This window comes from Cynocephalus volans, chromosome 2 (assembly GCF_027409185.1).
Source record: "Cynocephalus volans isolate mCynVol1 chromosome 2, mCynVol1.pri, whole genome shotgun sequence".
Lineage (NCBI taxonomy): Eukaryota > Metazoa > Chordata > Mammalia > Dermoptera > Cynocephalidae > Cynocephalus > Cynocephalus volans.
In genome coordinates, this window is record NC_084461.1 from 182,394,484 (window position 1) to 182,419,806 (window position 25,323).

Below are 25,323 nucleotides of genomic sequence, written 5' to 3' on the forward strand. Positions count from 1 at the left end.
GGAGGTGCATGCACAATAGGGAGAGCTGACAAACCTTGTCTCAGTGCCCAGCACCACTGCATACTTTCTGAATGACTTGGGGCACATTCTTATGTCTTGGAGCCTCAGTTTTCTCATGGTTGAATTAGGAGTATTAATATTAACAACTCCTAGGATTACTGTGCAGGTTCAGTGAGATTTTGCAAGTATATCTCCCAGCAGGTGTGTGGTGGAATCCGCTTATGAAGGTGACTGCATACAGGAAGGACCCAACACATTCACTATGGTATCCACAATGCCTGGCCCAGGTCACCGAACAGAAGCATGCAGATAGCATCAGAGGCCCTGTGCATCTCTGACCTCCCAGAATATACTGTTGCTGTTAGAACACAACCAGCTGCTTTTCTTACATCTTTGTGAAACACCTGGAATTACTGGTCCCTTAGAACCCCTCCCATGTTGGGTGAAACACCTGCCTGCAGGCATCCCAAGAGGTCATCTAAGGGGCCAAATGATGAAACCAGAAGAGCAGGAGAGTAGAGTTCTGATGGAAGGAGCCTTGCCCAAAGGAATGCAGGAGACAGGCATACAGACCCCTTACTTCCTCTCACCCATGGGCCACTCTAAGCTGCGGTTGCTCTAGGCAGCCCATCCAGAGAAGTCCTGTATGCCAAGTGACACACACTGAGTAGGCTGCTATGTCTCTGCACTGCCTGTCCTGAAGTGAGAACCAGTGTGGTGACAGGTAGCTCTGCTTCAAGTAATGTGGCCTCTTTCTTTGCCTCCATCAGTCTGTCCTTACCCTTGCTGCCCTGCATGTGCAGCACACAGATCAAGTGGTGGCTCTGTGAAGCCTTGTCTGGGCTCTTCCTGGAAAACCGAACATGGGATGCAGGGTCTGGGTGTGGTGGTATCTCATGGGTATTTGTTGAATAACGGAATGGGATTTGGAGAATGTGGGAGTGATGTCTGGAGCTCAGGTGTGATCATGGGAGGCATCAGTGATTAGACGAGGGTGAGATGGGCGTGGGCAGAGGGGGAGGGAAAGAGAGGAGACCACTTTCCCACGATCACAGCGTGAACAAAAACACTAAGGCTGAAAAAGATAGAGATCAGCAAAGGTATGAGCAATGATTGGTGCTGAGGGGAAAAGGTGGGCAGTCAGGTAAACCAGGTGATGGGATTCTTCAAATATTAAGCTTGGGTCTTCAAAGTATAAGAACAGAAAGAGTCAGAGTTTAGGAAGGTGTATGAACACAACCGCCCTAAAGATAAATGTGCTGAAGGTTGCTCTACAGTCAGGGAAACAGATGAGAAAGCTCTTGCTGGAGCTTTCCAGAAGAGTGAGTGGGTGCAGTGGGCTGAGTGACAGTCGTAGGAATATGGCTTTTCCATGGATTCCCCCTACACAGCTCTGAGCACTGTCTCCTTCTGAATCCTTCCTCAGAGCTCTGTGCTCTTCTGCCCAGTTAATATGTACTGACTGGTTGAGTCTCTAGGGTTGGTGTGACCCTCTTCTGGATATGGTGGGGGATCCAGAGGAGGAAAGGGCTGGGGTTCCTACCCCCAGTGGTCCAGGATACTTGTGGGAGAGGAGACTTATTGGTGCAATGAACTCAGGGGCTGCCCCACAATGTCTTGTACTGATGTGCTCAGGTGCAGGACATGGAGGTGTCCAGTCTCTGAGAATTTGAGGTTCTCCCAAGAAGACCCAGATGAGTTAGGAGCTTGGGTAGGAGGTGAAATATTAAATAGCCTGGGCCTTTTCCTTGGGAAGTAAGAAAACCTTCAACATCCATTTGTGGTATAGAAACCTCAGCTCAGTGTGGGGTGGGGTGGGAGTTGCGGCCTGCGAGAAACAGAGCAGTCACATTGGGCAACCCATTAATGAGAATTGGACATATATTTATTTCATTACCTACAATTATGTATTGAGCATCTTTAGACCATGACAGCATAAACATCTATCGACTATTAAACCCACACTATAATTACTTTAACTTAGTGATTAACTGGGTCTCAGAATCTGTGCATCTTGCACGCACATCATTCCTCTCCATGGTATATTTAGCTTGATTGATACATTTTATTTCCCGAGCTGCAGGTGTATGTGCTGGAGGTGATGAAGTGGCTGATTCTCACTCATGCTCAGGATGCATCTCAGTGCAGTCCTCGGAGGGAAATGAGATGCAGAAAGCGAAACAGACCTGCATTAACTAGCCAGAAATTATCCATGTGTGTTCTGACTGCTCGATAAAGGTTAACTGGCACTGAAGAGAGAAGTAGATGATGTTAGGGAAGTCAAGTATATCCTTATTCACTGTAAAAACAGTAATCCTGTGTTACGTGTAACTGTATACTGGAGACTAGTTGTATTCATATACATACGAATACACATACAAGTATGTATGTATGTATATATGTGTGTGTGTTAGTGTTTGTGTACATGTGTGTTTAATGTGAGAGTGTGTGCAAGTGTGTTTAATGTGAGAGTGTGTGTGTATAATGTGAGTGTGCATATGGTTTTATGTTTGTGTATACAATGTATGTATCCAATGCATGCGTGTGTATGTGTGTCCCAAACTGGAGACACTAGTTAAGCACAGCAGTGGGGACAGGGATAAGGAATAAAGGTGGTAAGGCACCTTGGGACTAACAACAGCAGGAAGGTGTCACCATCCCTACAGATGAAGAGGTGAGGGAAGGAAACTAGAATCCAGTGAAAGCTGAAGCTGTGGAAGAAGGCTCTCTTGGCTGACCCCAGCCACCAGCCAGCCACAGGAGGAGCCTGGGAGATGCATTCTGTAGGGCTCAGCCCGGTGGGGCAAGGGTGCGGGACAGGGGGAGCAGGGCACACAGAACACACCCAGTAAGGACCAATGTGAGTCTCCCTCACAATCCTGTGCTGCTTTGGCTGGGTGAACACCTTAGAGGAGTTCTAGCAGTGGCACCAAAAAACATGCATAGAAAATGTGCTACCCTGGACATGTAACAGCAAAAAGAAAGTGGAAACCACCCACATGTCTAGAAGAAAGAAGGAAGGAGAAATACGCAGCCGTGAAAATGAGCCATACACAGCTAGGGGCATGAAGAGGGTGAATCTCAAAAATGTGTTCAGTACAAGAAGCAAGTCGCAAGAGAACACGGATTTTATTTCTATCTATATATTATAGCTCAAAGCAGACAAAACCTATCACAGAGTTATATCACCTCTGGTGAAACTTTGAAGAGAATAATTAAAACTAAGTTTAGGAGAGTCATTGCCTGGAAGGATGGTCCAGGCATCACCTGGGTAGGGATAGAGTGGGGGACTCTATAATACCAGACCTGCTGCATGTCTTACTCTTTAAGTAGACACATTTTAGATTTGTATAAATGTGTTCGTACAGTTCAGTGTAAATTCTTTCTTTCTTTCTTTCCTTCCTTCCTTCCTTCCTTCCTTCCTTCCTTCCTTCCTTCCTTCTTTCCTTCCTATTTATTTATTTATTTTACTTTGTCAATATACAATGTGGTTGATTATTGTGGCCCATTACCGAAACCTCCCTCCCCCCTTCCTCTCCCCCCTCCCTCTCAACAACCTCAAATCTGCTTGTCATATCAACTTCAAGGAATTGTAATTGTTGTGTCTTCTTCCCTCCCCCCCAGTTTATTTGTGTATTTATTTATTTATTTTTAGCTCCCACCAATAAGTGAGAACATGTGATATTTCTCTTTCTGTGCCTGACTTGTTTCACTTAATATAATTCTCTCTAGGTCCATCCATGCTGTTGCAAATGGCAGTATTTCATTTTTTTTTTTTTATAGCAGAGTAGTATCACTCAGCATTTGGGAAATGCCAATCAAAACCACACTGAGATACCATCTCTCCCCAGTTAGGATGGCTAAAATCCAAAAGACTGTGAACTATAAATGCTGGCGAGGTTGTGGAGAAAAAGGAACTCTCATACATTGTTGGTGGAACTGCAAAATGGTGCAGCCTCTATGGAAAATGGTATGGAGTTTCCTCAAACAATTACAGATAGATCTACCATATGACACAGCTATTCCACTGCAGGGAATAGTCCCAGGGAATGGAAATCATCAAGTCAAAGGTATACCTGTTCTCCAATGTTCATTGCAGCACTATCTACAATAGCTAAGAGTTGGAACCAGCCCAAATGTCCATCATCAGATGAGTGGATATGGAAAATGTGGTATATCTACACAAAGTAAATTCATTTTTAAAAGTTAGTTGTGGTATGTACCTTGAGCGTTGGAATGTGAAAATCCTGATAAAGACACAGATAAATGCTCACTTCCCTGATAAAGAATAGTGTTGTTCTCATCTGGACAGGGAGAAGACTGAGCAAATATCTGCATGGGATTCAGTAGCCTGGAAACAAATGGAATCCAACATTTTTGCCCCAATGCTTCTCTGTCAGCTCACACAGACTACAGGCTACAGAAGTAAATTCTGAGCTTGGTTTAAGCATGGTCCTAGTTGGGACGTGGAAGCAAGCTCAAAAATAGAAGCTGCTTCATTGTAGCCACATCCAGTGTTGCCTTAAACGACGTTGTCAAAAGAAATCCTTTTTGGAGGGCAGAACTTCCAGTGGAACACTGATGGAGTTTGGATGTGTTGTCCCCTCCAAAACTCATGTGGAAATTTGATCTCCAATGTGGCAGTCAGTGTTGGAAACATTTTGTCATGGGGGAGGATCCCTCATGAATGGATTAATGCTCTCCCCGGGGAAGGGGGGATTAATGAGTGAGTTCTCACTCTATTAGTTCCCGCGAGAGCTCACTGCTTAAAAAGACCCTGGCACCTCCTCTCTCTCTCTTGCTTCCTCTCACCATGTGATCTGCTTGTACCCACTGGCTCCTTGCCGCTTTTCCGCCATAAGTAGAAGCAGCCTGAGGCCTGTGCCAGATGCAGCTCTCCCAGAATAAGCCAAATAAACCTCTTTCCTTTATAAATTACCCAGTCTCAGATATTTCTTTTACAGCAACACAAAATAAACTAAAACAAACACCTAGTCATTCACTTCACCCGGAAGGAAACATGGTTCAAGGCAAGAATATATATGGATAGCTCGATGCTGGTGAGAGGCCTGGAAGTAAAAGGAAACTTCAGAACAAAAGATGTCTGCAGAAGAGGCATGTGATTGGCATATAAGATTGGTTACTGCATGCTATAACAGAAGTACCACGCATCTGGTGGTTGAAACACCACAAATGCATTATCTTACAGTTCTATAGGTCAGAAATCAGAAATAGGTCTCACTGGGCTAAAAGTCAAGGGTTTATGGTGCTCTTACTTCTAGAGGTTCTAGGGAAAATGTGTTTGCTTGCCATTTCTAATTACAGTTTCTAGAGGCTGCCACATTCCTTGGCTATAACTCCTCCCTCCATCTTCCAAGCCAGCAATGGCCAGTCGAGTCATTTCCACATCCCAAAATTTTGACACCGACTCTTCTGCCTCCCTCTTTTATCTTTGAAGGACCCTTGTGAATATGTTTGGCCTGACTGGATAGTCCAGAATGATCTGTTTATTTTAAAGTCAGATGATTAGTAACCTTAATTCCATATGCAGCCTTAATTCCTCTTTTCTGTGTAACATATCACATTCACGTTTCTGGGGATTAGGATGACTGAATATTTTAGGGGACATTCTGCCTTTCATGGATACATAATGTGAAAATACTATGGCATGTTAATATTCACCAAATGGAAGGAAAAACTGAACAAGAATGCAGGAAAAAAAATGACTCAGCTGATTGAAATTAGATTGTCTTTGTCACTAGCCACCCCACAACTGGAACAACAGGCACATGCACAGAGGGACCATGGCAGGACAGATGAGGATACACACAAACCCAACCGCATGGACTCCACTGCCCAGTGCTGGTCCAGTGACAGCCACTTCTGAGTGAACACCTGCCATCAGCAGAGAGCCATGCTGAGCCCAGTAAGGTAATATCCTCAGGGAGGTGATGTCAGACCAGGTTCTCTGGGAAGCAGATGCCAAGATTGGGTTAAAATGCAGGTGATTTACTGGGGGTGGTGCCTGTAAGAGGAAGAAGTACAGAGGAATGCAAGGACAGATTGGACTTGACCTGGGAATTCTGGAACCCGTGTCATGTCTGCCGTTGAGGGCAGCCAAGAGCAAGCAGAGCAGAGGAGGAGGAAGAGATAACTGTCCCCTTGGTGAGTCCTCCTAAGCTCCTTGCCCCTGGAACTATTGTTTTGGTGTTTGTGGGTGGAAGAGAGACCATTGTTGCTGATACCTTTCAGACCATTCCCCACATCTCTGATCTCACGCAGCCGGTGCTGTCATTCCCGCTCCTACTTCCTGGAGAATGAAATGCATCAGCTTCTGAGAACTGCTTCCTCCTGTTGATTTGGTGCAGCACAGGCAGGTCCCAGGAGGATCCTGTGTCTGCCTTTCTCCCCTTCTGACCCCCAATGGGTGACCTGGGAAGCTGAGGCTCTGGTGCCCAGGGGCTGCTGGTACAGCAAATGGTCAGTTGGAGGGCACCAGAAAGCTCTGTCCAAGGGCCATAAACTCAGGCTTCCAGCGACCCTTGACAGGGAGTGTCCCATGTGGTGACATAATGGTGCCCATTAATGAATGTTTTCTCTACCACATGTCAGCCACGAAACTGCAGTTAGCAGCAGATATACAGCCAGCGTGTATTGGGAGGCAAATGTTTTCATCCAGCATTTGGATTTGGGAAGGTTTTTCCTCTAGTTGCTTTTGAAGAATGTGAACTTGGCATGAGAAAAAATACACTCTTTTCACTTAATTCCAAATCTACCAGTCCCATTTCAGCTCAGGACTTGAATGCTGTGTTAATTGTTATTCATCCCACTGTACCATTCAGGAACATTTTTCCCTAAGGAGGTATTTAGTGATGAGCAAAATAGCAATTCCATTGTTATTACTTATTTATTTATTTTTTCTGATTATGTTGTCTGTCAGCAAAGAACCTGAGTAATAATGAGCATTCTATTCTGTAGGGCCCAGAGTCAATCATAACCATAAAGACATCACACTTTGGACTTGCTAATGATGACCTCCCATCTCCAGTATGGAGGAAACTGTAAAGTTCCTGGTCTGAATGCTGTTGCTAGCTTGCTGTGTGCCAGGGGCAGGTCATGGTCCTCTCTCAGCATTGTTTTCATCATCTCTCAAAGAAGGGAATTATCCTAAATGGTGGCTGACCCATGACCCATGAGTTGAATCCAGCCCTTAAATGTGTTTTCTCTAATATATATTTTTCTTGTTCTTTCTTATGGAAAACTTAAAACATATGTAAATGTAGTAAGAACAGTATAATGAATTTCACGTACCCATAACCTGGTTTCTACCATCATTAACAAGTGGCCAGTCTTATTTCAATCACATTTCTACCCTCTGTGCAACTATCCCCCAGATTATACTGAATCAAATCCCAGACATCATATAATTTTATGTGTAAATACTTTTAATATGTGTCTCTGAAAGGTAACTCATTTTTCAGCACTGTCACAGTACCAAGAACACCTAAAAAGTGAACAATATCTTTAACTATCCAGTGTTCAAATTTCCATAATTGTCTCATACATATCTTTATTTTTTACAATTGATTTGTTAGACTTGAGATCCAAACAAGCAGGATTAGCATTCACGAAGCCTTGAACAAATGGGAAGACTGTCTACCAAATGTTTCAATTTATTTTTAATTTTTAAAATTTACTATGAGCATATACTTTCGTACAAATCTTGTTTTTGTTTTAAATAAAGCAAACAAGTTGGTAAATAAATGCTCCATTTTCCTAGCTGGACAAATAGGTCTTCATATACAACTACAAGACCAGGTCTAAATTTAGAATTCTTGGAATTCTAGGAATTCTGCTCCAGAACCAATGCTCATGCCCAGTTCTTCTCCACTCCTTGCATTTGGTTTATATCTCTAAGTCTCTGTCTTTGTCTGTCTCTCTTTTTTTATTTTATTTTTTTGTAATTTTGTTTATATTTTTTCTTCATAATGTCTTTCTTTGTAATTGCAATAACTTTAAGTTTCTTTGTAATTGCAACACATTATCACTAATCATTAACCAATTATAAATTAATTATTAGTAACTGTTATTTGTCTGGCAGGGTTTCTTGCATTTTGGTTTTGCTGTTTGTATCCTATTGATCTTTTATAATGGATTTCTCTTTCTCCTGTATTTCCCATTCTGTTAATTAATTGATTAGATCTTCAGCTTTGATCAAATTCATGTTCAAATTTTTGGTGAGTACATTTTTCAGGGATCTCCACAGAAAGAGAGTGAATAGGAGATCTATATCTATATTATCTGCCTATCTGTCTACACATATGTGAGAAGATTTATACATGGTTATGGAGACTGGGACCTCTCATGATCTGCTGTCTGTAAGTGGGAGATTCAGAAAAGCTGGTGGTATAATTCAGTCTGAGTCCAAATGCCTGAGAATTGGGGTGAGGGGCGAGGATAGAAGGATGTAAGACCTGGTCTGAGTCTGAAGCCTGAGGACTAGGAGCCCTGATGTCTCAGGTCAGCATAAGATACATGTGCCAGCTCCAGCAGAAAGAACAGATCTATCCCCCACACCTTTTGTTCTGTTTGGGCTCTCAATGGATCGGATGATACTCACCCACACTGCTGAGGGTGGGTCTTCTTCATTCAGTCCTCTGATTCAAATGCTAATCTCTTCCAGAAACACCCTGCCAGACACACCCAGAAGTAATGTTTTACTAGCTACCTGGGCATCCCTTAGCCCGGTCAAGCTGACACGTAAAATTAGCCATCATGGGAAAGCACTTCATACGTGGTGCTCTTTCCTCCCCATTTCAGCACAGTAAGACACTCATGCTGTTTGTGTCCTGTTTACTGAAATTAAGATTGGTCGGTGAGCTCAGGGGTTTAAAAATCTTGGTTTTCTAACATACCTTCATAATTATGGGCTGAATTTGTCTAAAAAGAAAAAAAAATTCCTGATTTAAAAACAAAAATCTGTTCTGGCTACCCTATTTACGGAGTAAGGCATTCCTCAACAGCTTGCGCAGTAAATGTCAGGTAAACATTTTTACCCCTTATTACCAATTATCCACTGTAATAGGTTGATTTCTTAGCATCCTTTAAAGGCTCTGAGGAAGGAACTAGAGTTTGGTGTGTTCGAGGGACAAAGGGGAGCCTGAAACAGGTCGAAGGTGGAAGAGGAAGAAGGATAAGAAGGATAGCAGTTAAATCAAGAACAGAGTCTTCATCTCTATCTTGGTCAGAATATTTGGATTACAAAATTTATGTTGTTTTTGTGGCCTGAATTGACTGTGACAAGATCCATTACTTATTAGTGAGCAAAATGCTCATTTTAGGTTTTTTGGAGTTTTCATAAAGGACAAGGGGAAAATGCTCAATTAATAGACTTGAAACCATCAGGAGGAGACAAACTAAAATTATGCTTTGATCTCATGCTGGAAGTTATATTCAATGTGCCAGATGCATGTGGAATTGGGAGGAGATAGAAGATATATAAATTATATAAATATAATTGCAAAATTATAACCAGTGTTACCTCCTCTATCCCACCTCTCCCCTTTGTCCCCTCCAGGTGAGGCTGCAGCAGTGTTGAGCTGGGCTCTGTCTTCTCTGTGGATTCATGGTCCCAGGGTCATGAAAATCAGGAGGAGGACCCAGTGGGGCTCGGAGGTGTCGACTTACAGTTTGAGGGGCTTGATCCACTTCACTTCAGTTGCTCTTAGCAAACTCCTTTGCAGCAGGTATGACAGATGTCCCCCCTTTATTTTAAACGTGGGGAAATCAAGCAGGTAGGACTGGTGCAATAGCACCATTGTGCATTGGAGGAAGATCTGGGGCCATGCTCTGTGCGTTGCTCACTCCAGTACTCATGATGGGATGACCCTTGCTTTCCTAGGTGCTGGAGAGTGGAGCTGTGATCCTGTGCAGTTAAGGACAGTGGATAATTCAGCTTCACTCACTGTGCCATTCATGAAATGCTTTGGTTAGAGTAAGGACTGCAATTGTTTTCAAGTATGCAAATTAAAGAAAATTTCAAACTCCCTTGAATTGAGACTCTTTCAAAGCAGCTCCTAAAGCTCTTATAAAAACCATCAACTTCACCCCCACAAGGAAGGAAGAGAAGAGGCTCTGGGTTGTGAGAAAGGAATTAAGATATTTCAGCAGGTCCTGAAACCACAGAGTCAAACCATAGCCCAGCACTTATGAATTTTCATCTCGTCGACATTCGTTGATACAGTCCACTTAGCATGACATCACAAGCTGGAGAAAGAGGAGTCCAGAGATCTCATTATCATGAGCTGTCTTGGAAAGTTTGGGAACAAGTTCTGAATTAATTAAAATTTCATTTAAATAATGAGCATTTGCTATTTGTTTTAGTGTTGATCTGTGTCAAGAGAAGCAACCAGGCTCTCTCCTATGGAACGCCTGGTGGCAGTGGACCTGTCTTTCTTTGTTCAGAGGAAGAAGCGAGAGTGTTTTTTTTAACTCCCTACTACTGGAGGAAACACACACATCTGGAACATTGTGTGTGGGGGGGTACTATCAGCTGTTCACCTGAGAAATGGCCTGGGGTCATTTATGCATCATTTTCCACCTATTTTGACACTGCTCATTGCTGTAAACAATATAGGCAACTAAAATCCAGCCCATTTAACCTCCCCAAATTATATCCTCTCAGTCTGTCATGCAGCAGTTGTTTAATGCAGTCTCTACTTTTATCAGGTAGTGAAATCAAGAGGGATGGCATCCTCATGGGTGCACTAGCCTAGAGACTCAGCTGAGGAAAGGGAGTTCTAACTCACAAAATGTGTAGACAAGCTCGATGTCAGCCTGGGTTCTGAGAAAGGGTGGATATTTGTAAACTGGAAAACAATTACTTGCATTCTCAATTGACTACAAAGGCTTGGAGCTTTATATGGGTTCACTTATTAGGCTAACAAAAGGTAATTCCACATGTTTATTTTCCTGATGAACTTCTCGCAGATGGTGGTGTAGGGTAATTGTGACTCTCACATGAGCTGAAAAGAAGTCAGCCAGATTTCCACCTTCCTTAATTTCCACATAACCATGTTTTGGTTGCCTGGCAGTCTTTCTTTATGGAAAATGTCCATTGCACAGTTCAGGTCAGAGCTCTGGACTGAATAAAAGCATCAGAGGTGTGTGTCCACTTTCCTGGGTTTTAGCTACAAGAATAAATACCAACACTCACAAAGAATCACACAAAGGAAAATTGTTAGAATCATTCCTAGAAAAGATAAGACATATATGCTAAAGTCACAATTACATTCTTACTCCACACAGGCAGTCTTCTCAATTTTGAATTTTTATGGTCTCTGAAAAGCCTGCTTACAATGTGCGAGTATCTTCTTCACTGACCTGTCACAGGTCTTGGAATTTCCAGTTAGAATCTCGATTTCTCTGGACTTCTCATGCTACCATGTATTAGTACCAAGTAACAGAATATTCAACTAGAAGACTTTAAGCAATGGGAATTATTATCTCATACATCAAGAAGCCTAAAGCCAGGCAGTCTAGGGAGACTCAGGGGTTCTTCCATGTCTCTAAGGACCCCCACAGTCATTCCCTCTTACCACTGCACCCTCCTCAGCATATTGTCTGGCTTGATCTTGCCTTTTCATGGTCACAAGATATCTTCCAGAGCACCAAACATCACATCCTCAGCCATTCATATCCAAAAGCGGAAAGATGGCAAGTTTTAATATATGTGTGCCCCACCCTCCTTTTTTTACTTAAGAAGGAAAAGCTTGCTGATGTCCTTTCAAGTCTTATTGACCCGTACTGGGTCACATGCCATCTAAAGAGAGACTGGGAAAATGACTGTGTATCCACAGCCTATTATTATAGGATGTGGGCTATGTCAATAGGGGCATAGGAGAAGGGGAGCTGTGGGCAGGCACTCAAGAGCACTTATGCCCAGAAAAGTCCTTTTAATCTTGGTTTCTCCAGTGAGAGGTGACTGATTAAGTTATCAGTCATCATCTTCTTTGTGAATTAATCCCTACCCCCTTTTCCTTCTAGAAGCATCTGCAGGTCTGTTGAGGTTGGAGATGGGATTTGGAAGCAGTAAAGCAAAAAGGGTATGTAGGCAAATCTCCTGAGAGGGCCTTCAGCTATCAGTCAGAAACACAAAGACGTACAGAATTGCAGCCCAGAGAACTGTGGTTTGAATCCAACATGCTGACGTGCTGTGTTCAAATTGTACAGAAATATTTTTCTAAAATATAGCATTTAACAAAATGAGGACCCTTTACATAATCAAATGAAAGTTCCAAATGGTGGTCTCTTGTAAAAACATACAGCAGACCCTTGGGGGCAGCCCCTGAGGGGACGTCAGGTGAGGCAGAGGCTCCTCAGGACAACGCTGCCCACTCCCCACACCCATTCCTCACACCTCCATGTGCTGGCTGTGAAACTCATGCCCTGCCCCATCTTTCTGGTGGATGTAGTCCTGGGCTTATTGAACCAAGAAAAGACTGCTATTCAGAGGACCGGGGGGGGGGGGGGAGGTTGCAGCAGGCCTACAAGGTGAACCCAACCAGAAATGTCACTCCTGCAACTGAGAAGAACTTCCTGGGAGCCTCCAGTTCTTGGGACATGGAATAGAGTGACAACACCCACAAAGTTGACAAGGGCAATTATTAGCCACCCTGAAGGACACCCATTCAGGGCATCAAGTCTCCAGCCCAGCATGAGGCCATGTCTGCTAGTCTGACGCCAGAAGCTGATGTTGAGTTTACTTTTGTCTCTGGCTCCAGGATTTTCGGCCAGGACTTAGAAGCTGAGGGTCACAGAGACCCAGAACTGAGTCCTCCTCAGGTGAAGAAGGGAAGGGACTGAACCTCACCACATCTCAGTCTCCTCATTCATAAAGTGGGTATCACAAGGGACCCCACCTAACAGGGTCACAGGAGTCAGTGCTGTAAGGTGAAGCACTTCACAGGGCATGGCCTTTCAGATTTAGCTGAACTTCTGAGTCCTCAACAGAGTTTTCTTTGAAGAAGAGAAACGTGAGACTCCATAAAGAGGGAGTCTGCATTTGTCTTTATTAATTGGTACTCAGTTTCACTCCAGGTTACCTCACACCTGTCAAGTGTTCCAGAAGATCTTGTTCTCTCTCGTACATAAAATCTCAGATCAAGAATAGTAAGAGGATAACAGGAAGTTGCCTTAAACAAAATACCATAGACTGGGTGGCTAATGAGCAGCAGACATTTATTTGTCACAGTTCTGGAGGCTAGAAGTCCAAGATCACGCTCCAGCAGATTCCATGTCTTTGGTGGGCCCTAGTCCTGGCTCATAGACAGCACCTCCTCTCTGTGTCCTCACGTGGCAGAAGGGTCGAGAGAGCTCTGCAAAGTCTCTATTGAGGACACTAATCCCATTCGTGAGACTCGTGTGCCAGCCTGTCCTGATACAGGAATGAGCCCTGTGGTTGGTCTTCAGGAACAGCTTAACTTTTGATGTACTTTTTTTTTTTTTTGATGCACTGCATTCAGTGTGTTCATGGTAGCGAAACAAAATATAACGGCTATAAACACTCATGCTTTTTTCTAGGTGGATTCTGATTTCTGTCAATGGTTCTGGACTTGAGGCCTTGTCTCTCTGGGTTAAAAATGGATCTGAAAAATGTTAGAGCTGTTAAACATTTCTGTCCTTATCATAAAAATTTCTCCTTGCTATAATGGGAAAGATTGAAAGAGAATCAAAAAGGAAATAACGTTTCTCACTCCTTCTTTCTGTGTTTTAATGTCCTGTATGGGGAGCACCTGAAATCATTCCTGTCGGGAATCCCCACACCTTGGCAAACACTATTATAACATACAGTAAACAGAATCAGTGCTTTTATGGTACTAAGGTCACATAAAATATTATGGCCAAAGCATAAGTTTTAGAGGGAATGGACTATTATAAGTTTAGTAAAGTAGAGCTTTAGTAAATGGGAAAACACACACACACACACACACACACACACATAAGCTCATAGATTACTGTCATTTTAATACCAAATTCATAGTCAAAAAACCAGATTATTGTTAATCATGACTCCAATATCTCAGCTTATTTTCAGAAACAAAAGTACTGTGGAAACAATCAACCAGAGTTCATAAAAAACACCAACAAAATGAGATAATAAATATTTGTTAATTAGCAAATTCACCATAACCATGGATTTTGCTGGCGGAGGCTTATCGTGGAGTCTCATGCTGTTTCTATTCTACTTGAACATGGCATCTCCTAATTTTCAGTATTTCATGCAATGCTGTGACGTTATTTGCCACATTTGGCATAATATGTATAATGCTATCTACTGAATATATTATTTTAAAAAATGCAAATGTATCTCAAAAGGAAACTGCATTAACACTAATGAAAAAAGCATTTCATTTTACTACCATGAGTAAAGGACAATTATTAAGTAACTACAGTGAAAGCAAAGCATTGTACTTAGATGCTGATGTCTGCTTAAATCTTTGTGTTTATGTCCTGCTTCCTGTTAGTCTAACAAGGTTAGTGAGTGTCGATTGATAACTAAAACACAGGAACAGCAAACTGAGACTGTGTTTGATAGAACTAGAAAAGCCCAATGAGTTTCAGAAGGGAACTACCTCATTACTATGCTATTAACTGTTATTTAAGCTTTAGTTGTATCATAATAAAAACCATCTAGATCATAATGTGAAACCCACGAGATATGTATCCCCCACTTTATTTCTGACATTACTTTAGAAATGGGCAGCATTACCTCCGGAGAAACTGTCATGATTAGTCTAAAACAATCATGTGATTTCACTCTACTGGGCCAGTGATTGGTCTAGGGATGGAGCGTGGATACAATTTCTAATCAATGAGAGACAGAGAGGTCCTCTGGGGAATTCTCAAGACAATTTTTCTTCCATGATAAAAGAAAATGCAATGTAGAAAGACTCTTCTTTGCCCCCCTTTTCCTAGCCTTTTTACAGATAGGCTGTGAGGACTTGGTGCTCAGAGCTGTGGCAGCCATTCTGTTACCATGAGGTGCATATCTTCTCAGTAAATTGTTGTGCTTAGGATAAAGGAATGGAAGGATGGAAAAATCCTGGGACCTTGTTGACATCTTTGAACTTCTGAACCAATACTGAGTACACCTCCAGACATCTTATTGATTAGAAACCAGGTATTCTTAAGGTTTAAGGATCTGTTTACTGAAGTTTTGCTTACTTACAGCTGAACACATGTACAGTGATAAAACTTATAATTCTCCATGCCTGCTTAGATCATGCTTATTGTTAATATTTAGGTTTTGATCATTTTTCATAGACCACTAACAAGTGGGGTGCTGAAGGAGGTGGAATAAGCAAAAAGGGTAGAAAAAAGTGAAAGAAAAAAATCATACCTCATCTTTCCCTTTTTCCTTCCTTTTTTCCATTGTTTTCCCAAAATTTAGACTTCAGTGGCATAAGTTTCTCCTTAGACATAGGAATGCCTCACCAAGATAATAAAAGGGTTAGTGGTTAGTAACATTTCAGTTCTTACAGATTAGAGGTAATGAAATTAGAAGTATACCATTCCATTTGAATTTTTCTTTCTAGGAAGATGTCAATTTACATTGCTGGATGCATAGTGACCTTAGTAAACTGGTCATTTTAAGAGAGCCTGAGCCCTTTGTTTTATTCTGTATATTTCAAGAATAAATGCCCTGCAAAACTGCACTTTATTTCTGAATTAGATTGCAGCAAAAGGCAATGGATACCCCACTCCATTGAGGAAAAAAAAGCAGCTACAAGATGTGGATATTTCTTTAAGTGCTAAAAAAATAAAAAATAAAAAAAATAAAAATAAAAACTTGAAAGAAAAAAAAAGTGGAAAGTTGAAAAGTAAATATAAATTTTGGGCAAGTTTTCCAGTTTACTTTGAAGGTTGTGCAGTTTTCCTTCTGCATCAAGCCTCTGTATGTATGTTTGGATTAAAATGACAGAAGTGAGAACACTGGAGACAGCAATTCCTACACTGAAAGTTGAGAATAGATCCTAATGAATTTAAGCTTATTACAGGTTTTTATTTTAATAGATTACTGATGTAAATAATGATGGAAAAAACATAGTAGAAAAGAAATATATCCTAAAAAAGAATTGCCAATGATAGGAGACTCTTCTCATTTATTGGATTACTTTTAGAACTTAACAGAATCCTATGATATTTGTTCTGCTGCTCTGATGTGACTAGTAAAATAAAAAATATATATCAGAGGAGTATTCAGTAGATGTCCCTCCTATTTCTTCCATTGCCTTATGGGGCTGGAGGATTCTCCTACGTACAGCTAGAAATTCACTGCATACTCATAATCCTACAAAAGTGAAGATTTATGACAGAGATATTTTAGCCTCAGAACTACAACCCTCGGTTAACTTAAACGTGTCTGACTCAGGCAGAAAGATTTTCCATCTTTATCAATTAATCATCGTTCCCATCAGCAAAGGAGAAGAGGTGGAACAGAGTCGTGGGTAAATGAGATTTGCCAAATTCCTTGACTTTGAGTATTGTGAATGTCCCAGTCTTATGTATGGATATTGACAGAATCACACAAGTTTATATCTACAGTTCACAGAATTTGGGATACTTCAGAAGCCTCAAAATTAATTTATAACTGCAGTTATGTTTTAAGTCACTTACTGTTTAGAGTTGGAAAGACAGCCAGTGAATTTGTACATGATCCCGAGGGCTGTCTTGAGGGCATTTGCTGAGAATTATATTTCTGGTAATGTTTCTTTCCATATGAACAATGACAATTAAAAGAGTCACCTGGGAATGCCCCGTCTCACATCTGTCCCACCACACTCAAGCAAATGTGATGGAAATGATCTGACCTCTGATGTGATTGCCTAACTTCAGATCTAATTAGAATCAGGATTTTGCCTAAGACAGAGATGAAGAGGAAACACACACAAGTGATTAGCTTAAATCACATTTTCTATATCTTTGTAAGAAAGCCTGGAAATGATTGCAAATGAATAGTAGTTAGCATGTCAAAAGGGTTTGACTCCTGCAGAGAATGACTGCTTTTCCCTTTCATTCAGTGCAACCCCACTAGCTTTCATTTGTTGTTGTTGTTGTTGTTTTTAGCTCTTTCTCATTTTTTCTCATATGCCCAGGACAGGTGTGGAGTTTGGGTTTCTCAGCTATTAATGTTTGATGTTTTGTTCAGTAGTCACTGCTAAGAAAAGAAGGATACACTCTCAAGGTATCCCAAAAGGTGAAATAAGGAGTACTTACCTTGGGGGACGTAATGAATATTCTTGTGATATTTTAATGGGAAAAGAAAGAAATGCCTATCAAGCTCTCTGTGTGGGCCTGCTCACCAATTTTAGGCTGGCTACTTCCTTCTCACTAAAAGATCTCAGGTATCTGGAGAGAATGGAGACATTGGCACACTATAAAACCAAAAAAAACACAAAAAACAAAAAACAAACTTGTGCCCTCCTCTTACTAGGAGGAGAATGCAGGAAAGACCCTGTTTCATATTAAGCATCTGATAGCTCCCTCTCCTTAAGACTCATGTTCAAAATGGCCAAGGAGCACTCATTTGGTGCAAGGTGACACTGCTGTAAGTCCAAGGTAAAGTCACCTCCTGAGAACACGGAGACTGCAGCTGAGGGATTTGAAGTGCTCTGGTGAGGTATTCATATGTGGATCCCACTAGAGAAGAGATAATGTGTGAGCCAAGTTGTGGTTCTGCCATGATACCCTAAGAGTTAGTACTCTGCTCTAACTCGTTCTGCATTGAATCCAACTGAACAGCTGCTATTTTTCCCCAGGGCAGTAACCAGGTTACATCAGTGGGGGAAGTTCCCTATTCTGTCATTGATTTTTGTCATTCCATGGGCAGATGCGGGGGAGGGGAGGGTTGGGTACGCTTCCCATGGTATGTTGGATTAGGACAGAGAGGTGGATGTCCCACCCCAGACTGGCAGCACCATGGCATATTTGGCAGTAGATTCAGGGGGGCCTCTCACCCACCCCCAGACTAGCTACCTAGCCCAGCCTATCACTGACGTAGTAATCCCATGGGGGTCTCAGTCTACCATGGGCTGGTGTGGCGCACACGAGAAGGGAGATTGAGTTACAAAACCCCAGCTGGGCTCTGCATTTTCATTTTGCACCTTACATTATGTAGCCAGTCCTGGTGATAAGACTGTGGAGTCTCTGTCAGTCTGGATTCCTGACTGAGAATGATGCCAAGAAAAGCCCTACTCTTTACTCATATGTATAGAAAATGTTAGGAATAAGTCTCTTTATTGCAAACAATGGAAATATGCTGTTGATATGACCTCATCAGAACCTACGCTATTCTGACATTCCCAGTGCCTGAGGTTCCCCACCAAAAAAATGGAAACGGTTCTAGGTAACTATCTCAAAATGTTTTTGCGAGGATTCCATGAAACATTATAATATATCTGACAGCACAGCACCTGTTATATATATTAAGTGTGCACTAATTATCAGATTATTTATGTATTTCTTTATTTTATTTGGGAGCATATGGGGAAGACATTATGGTTCCAAAAATGCCTGATCACCTGGATGGCCTGAAAAAAGTGTACCCAGGAACGAGAGATGAGCCTACTTGGTGGTGACCAAACATTGATAACTTTGCCGGTCAAGGGTAAGCTTGGCCTTTGTTTTGTAGGTTGTGGAAATTATGATAGGTTTTCAAGTAGATGGGGCATATAATGAGAACAGTGACTTAGAAAAACACACCACAAGCTCTGGAAGGAAGAGGAATGAGGGATTCCAAATGTGCAATGGCTGCCATGACTAGCCTAGCTGGTCAGCAAGGACGTGGTACACACGGGGCTGTCACTTGTGTGATTATGAGCTCAAAATCTCATGGATGCTTCATTTCATGCTGCCTCATAAGCTGTTGCTTCCTGCACTCCAGCCACCTGTGTACCATTAATTCAAGGCTTACCTTATCCAAGTATTACCACATTTTCTTCTATGGTTTGAATGTGTCCCCATAGAGTTCATGCGCCAGAAATGTAATCCCCAATGTAACAGTGTTGGGAAGTGGATCCTCATAAGAGATGACTCGGTTGTGTGGGTGGATTAATGTTGTTAACATGGGAGCAGGTCGATTGTTGTGACAGTGGGTTGTTATATAGCAAGTCAGGCCTCTGGTACCTCTCTCTGTGTCTCACACACTTACTTCCACTGTCTGCTTTTGTGCCATAAGATACCCTCACCAGATACCAGCACCATGCTCTTGGACTTCCCAGCCTCCAGAACTGTAAAAAAGTAATTAAAGAAATTACTCAATCAATTGTATTTTGTTATATCAATAGAAAATGGGGTAAGGCATTCCCCTTCACAGATTTGAACACATCTGAAAAACACAATATTACTTGTATATAAACATACATACATGCAAAAACGCACACAAACACACACATATACCAAACTTATTGAAACTGACATAGGTTTTCTTTAAATAATTTCAAAAGACACATTATTTCATTATTCCAAGTAAAAAGTCAGTACAATTTGCCACAAATAGAAAGCAACCAAAAATATATTAAAACAAACTAATGTTTTAAAATTCTAACTAGATTCAGGTCCCCATCCCAGTTATGAGCCAGAAACTTGCTTGTCATTGTTGTAAAAGATGATTTGTAAGAGTAAGAGTTAAAAGGTGCCAATTCTGTGAGATAAATTTTAAAAAGAATGTAAAATTATTCTGTGATTTTTTTTTTCTTTTAAATTCTGGGTTAGCATATAAATATATCTCCTGTAGCCAGGATAATCATTTCCCAATAAAGCAGTGGTCTGCTCCCCACAGTCTGTGAAACAGATTCACCTTTATTTGTGGTGATCATATTGGTAACATGGGGACAGGGGTTTTTGTCTCTGATGATATAAACACTCCCTGGCACAGGCGAATTAAGCTGCCTCAAGTGCTCGAGAATTATTATTGATCCAGAAATAACCTTATCTTAAGCCATTATTTCCTAAATCATTATTTGACATGAACTTTTGAAAACAGTAAGGATCAAATCTTGCCTTTGGGTATCTAAGTCTTTGTTGCCCATATTTGAAGCTAATTGTTGAATTTCTGTTTTTGTTGTTGTTGTTGTTTTCAAATTAGTCCTGAAACTCTTAAAATCTTTATTCTTCTGAAAAGGATAAAACATGTTAAGAAGAGGTGAGCTGTGGATAGAGTAGTCTGCTTGCGTTATATACCAAACTATTATGTGATCTAAGTTTCTTGTTTGGAACGGAGATTATATTCAGAATGTCACATTTAGTTGCTTTTTGTGGCTGAACTAATTTGAGAAATAATAACAGAAGATATGTGTGCTAAATCTTTTCATAATTCTTTCTTTTCTTTTTTTTTTTTTTTTTTTTTTTTTTTGTCTTTTTCATGACCGGCACTCAGCCAGTGAGTGCACTGGCCACTCCCATATAGGATCCGAACCCGCAGCGGGAGCGTCGCTGCGCTCCCAGCGCTGCACTCTCCCTAGTGAGCCACGGGCTTGGCCCTTTTCATATTTCTATCAAGTGAAAAAACAATAATGGTAATTGGAATCTCACTTTCCCTCAATCCCCATTTATATCTTTTCTTGTGGTTTCTACTTTCCCATGCATGAACCATATGACTAATCTCTGAGTGATGTAGAAATTTTAATTCTGCAGCTTCATTTTAAATCAAGTTTTTCTAAGTTTCCCCTAACATAAGACCACATGACTCCTATAACTCTTTCTTGTTACTTAGCTACTGAGCTCGAGGCAGAGAATCTTATGTTTAGAGTAGCCTCATATCTGTTATATTGGGGTCTGATAATGGGAGGAATAATTCTGGGGTCTAATTTTAAACTTCACAAGAAAAAGGTGAGACCTGTGTAGCTTTCCTTTTAATTAAGAATATAATCCAAAAACTAATAATTTTTGTCTGGTGAATGACAGTTGTCTCTGTGTAATAAAAAGTGCACTTGTGGGCTTACTGTGACCCCATCATCATGGTTCAGAATAGGACCTCACAGTATTTAGGAGATAACAAAGAATAGAATGGAATATAAGTATTTAAGGAAGATAAAATTGGGGTTCCCCCAACAACCATAACTATACCCTATGTCAGTTTCTTATGATCCAGTAGCAGTTCATGGCCCCACCCTAACCCATCTCCTCCTATACCTGGGGATAAAGAATCACATGCTTTCCATCTGCAACCCCTGCTTCTCCATTAGCTCTGTTTTCTCTGCTTTGCATAGCTGCAGCTGTATAAACCAAGACCCTGAATCTATCTGAAATTTCCTCACATCTGGGAACCAGGGACTGCCTGCTCTCATCACAATTTCAAAGAGAAGAAATCCAATTGGCCCAGCTGAGGTCAGATGATCACTCCTAGTCCAATCATCCTAGCTGGGAACATGAGGTCACAAAGGAATAGATGAATGAGGGACTCCTTTCTGAGGTGGGGCAACTTTCTAAATGGGGAGCTGTAGTGGAGAGGAAATGATGGGCATTTCTGGGACCCCTGCCCTTTAGTTTCATACTGTGTTTTCCCATAACTAGATGATAAACTCTGTGAAGGCGAGAACCAGGCCCCTTTTGTCTTCAGCATTTACACAGCCTGGGGCTTCACATCCAGTATGACCTGGCCTTTCTGCATTCAGAGCTTACCAGAGTCTTCAAGGCTCTGACTGGGTGTCTGGCCATCCCTCCTGGTGTTCACTGTCCTCCAGCTGTGCGGTGGGTCTTCTCACTGTTGCGCCAACAAGCCAAACCTGCTGACATGCTAGGTGGCCTCAGGTAAGACAGGCAAATTCTTTGGGCCTCATCTGTAAAGGAATCTGATGATGCCAGCACTTACTAATTCAGAGTAAGGTGGAGCTCAAATGGAGTTTGAAAACAAACTTTCAAATATGAAGAAAGAGATACACACATAAATGTGTGCATTACTCAGACAAAATCCCATGAGATGATGGAGGATTTTCTTGGGAGATTTTTGTAATCTTTGTAATCTTCTGGGGGGTGGGGAGACATGGGAGGACAGTTTTAAATGAAGAGAGGAAGAAGCATCAGACAGGGATGCGGGCACGTTTGATCTCTGCTGCAGAGCATCTTGCCCGTGAAGCTCTGGAACACTTCATGCAGGGAATGGGCACTGGCCATGGCTGAAGTTTGATCCCCAGTTTCCTGTTGTTGGTAGAGCCTGGGGTGGTAGAACCCTTAGGGATAGATTTCTCTGGCTTCAAAGAGCCTCATCCGTTTTCCTCTGAGTGGTGTAAAAACAGGTTCTGTGTGTGCCTTGACCAGGGAAAGGATGAGCCTCCCCTCCCCCAGCCACACTGATGGTCCATCCTGGTTGCCAGGCATGTGTTTGTGTTTGAAACAGAACAATCCACAGGATTCCGCACCATTTGTTCTGCCCCAGCAGGGCTTGGGCAGCTAGGAGTGAATCTGTAGGAGCCTTTGGCCCTAAGGAGGGCCTGCTGACCACTGCCACTCTTCACATCCAGCTCCTCCTAGAGAAGACGATCAAGGCCTTGGAGGTGTTGTCTGAGGATTTAAGCAAGGGCCAGGCCACAGTGGATTTCACTGGGAGAGAGTGGTAAGTGCGGTTATGTTTGTTTTTTTAATAAGACAGCAGGATGTGAGGAGGAAAAATGAAGTAGCCAAATATTTTGTTTTGTTTTGTTTTTGTTTTTCTGCCCAAGTTGGAGAATAACAAATCCTTGAAAAGCCTGGTTTGGTTACAAAAGTCTAAAGAAACCTAGAGTCACCCCCAGCTCTTTGAACAACTTAGGAATACTAAATTAGGTAGCAAACAATATGAACATCACAGGTCTATTCTTTCTTTCTTTTTTTTTTAAATAGACCTACTGTAAAAATAACTAGAAAAAAAAAAAACCCTATAGATGTTCATTCACGGACATGTGTGAGTGTTTATGGCTGATATTCAAAACTGCATATGGTCACTAGAAAACAGCAGAAGCCCTGTCCTACAGTTTCCTGAGGTTGAAAACAAAAGTTTCTTAAAACCATCTAAAAAAATAGTGAAGGGCCGAGCCCGTGGCGCACTCAGGAGAGTGTGGCGCTGGGAGCGCAGTGACGCTCCCGCCGCGGGTTCAGATCCTATATGGGAGTGGCCGGTGCACTCACTGGTTGAGTGCCAGTCACGAAAAAGACAAAAAAAAAAATAGTGAAGAATATCAGAAAATGTTAACAGATGGGTTAGGTAAAAATGTAAATCTTCAGGAAAGTCTAAAACTGCTTTCATAATAGCTCTAAGAACTGAAGGAAAGAGCAAATGATCTCAATGAACCAAGAAAAGCCATGTCCACAGACTTGAGACAAATCTCACAAGATAGAGAATGACACATCTGATCACTGTAAGCAGCCTGCAGAACATGACACCCCCGCCTTCTTTATGATGGTAGCAATGAAGGGGTGACTTGAAATTGGATACAAAGAGTGTATGAAAAAAGAGAGAGGACCTTGATGACACTTCTTTAGAGAAATTGATGTCTGCTGCCATGGTAGGTTTTTTAAAACCCTGGGAGGAGAAAGTCAGGAAATGCATTGTGAGTTTCTGAACAAAATTAAATAAACGAACTAGTTAGAGTTTGAGCTAATAGTTTCCAAACCGAGCAAGCACTTCACAGATAGAAAACGCACAGACGGACAATAAGATTCAAGAGCTTCAACAAAATCTTAAAATACTGACTACACTATTTCAAGGACATATGGCAAAATTCCATGGAAAGTTATCTGAGGAGCCACAGATGGAGATACAGCTTTGCAGAGTATGTGACTATGTCACGAGAGGGGCAAGTAAATACCTGCCCTTTTTCCCATTCCCATCCTGCTAACTCCTGGACCACCACCACCTCTGGCTCCACCAGCTCTGCAGCTGGTATCATCAGGCCGCCGAGAACCTCCAGTCACCGTGAGACAGGGGTGAGATTCAGCACATGCTCAGTGTTAGCGCACAAGACATCGGGTCTTACGGATTTGGGCTTGAATCTTGGCTGCTTTCTTTCCTCCCTGGCTGTGTATTTTCAGATGAGCAATTTGACCTCTCTGGGCCTCAGTTTTTGTGTCTGTTAAATAGGACGAATGAAAGAACCCAATTCATAATACTATTGATGAGCTTCAGTGAGATATTCCACCTCAAACACAGGCACAATAAGGGGGCGTGGTCAATCTCAACGAATGATGCTCCCGACGTTAACACGAAGAGCTGAAATTCTCTTTTTACAGTTAAGGAAACAGACTGAGACGTTAGGTCACCAGACCAACATTGCACAGCTCGAGAGTGGCATAACTAGAACTTGGACCAAGTCTTAGGTTATCCGGTGCCCTTCCAGATGGCACCGTGGTTTTGCTGAGCCTAAGAAGGACTCACCGTGAAGAAGGGATGTACTTTCCTGCTGACTAGAGTCCGACGTATGTGTACTTATTTTCACCATCTTATAGGTGGAGGGACCTGAAATTCAGAGAGGTGAATTTCCCTGCATGAGGTCGCACACTGAGAGAAAAAGCAGAGATTCAAATTCAGGGATGTTTGACTGTAAGACATTCTGAGAGATTATTTTGCAAAAATCACTGAACTATTTGCAACACTCCCCACGATTTCCCCAAAGCAAAAGGCACCCTCAGGATTTCTAAGAGATGAGATATTTTCTACTTGTACATGGGGAAAACCTCCCTCCAGCTCCGCCCACCAGCCCCTAGGGGGAGGCATTGTTGCTACACCTGGATAGGTTGCAGAGTTAGGTCTCACGCAGGTTCAGCTTCCGCCTGTCCCTATTTAGAGCTCCCCCTGCCGGCCCCTCCTGCAGGTTGGAGACCAGGGCCTCGAGTCTGGAGTTGGAAGCGCCCTCTATAGCCGGCGGGTGGAAACGCACCGCGGTGCCGCGGGGTCTTGCAGGGGAGGGGCGTGCGCCTGGGGACTACAGCCCAGTCCTCCAGTGCCACCTTCTCCCGCGTCTTTGTGCTACTTCTTTTCCCCTTTTCACTTCTTTTCCTCTTCTCTTGCCCTCCCTCTACCCCCAGTATCCTAATTAAATGAACGGCAGCTCTACCCGGGAAGATGCGCACAAGCTTATAGAAATCAGCCCGAGTTTCAGGATCCTGCAGGCTCCCCTACTACTCTTCCCCAAGTACCCTCACTGTATTGGTGTCCCAGCAGAGCTCTTAGATATAACGAGAGCATCAGGCATTTAAAATATTTTCTTTGTGAGTTCGTTGTTTTTATTCAGGGTCCTATTAAAATGAATAATTCCCAGAATGGGGTTTCAAAGTATGTAGTATGTTTTC

The 25,323-nt window shown here is 42.1% G+C and overlaps 1 pseudogene; it reads left to right on the forward strand.

The window, feature by feature from the left end:
- The window catches only part of LOC134370716 (transmembrane protein 132B-like), a 144,642-nt pseudogene that overhangs the window by 117,107 nt on the left and 2,212 nt on the right, over nt 1–25,323 (forward strand).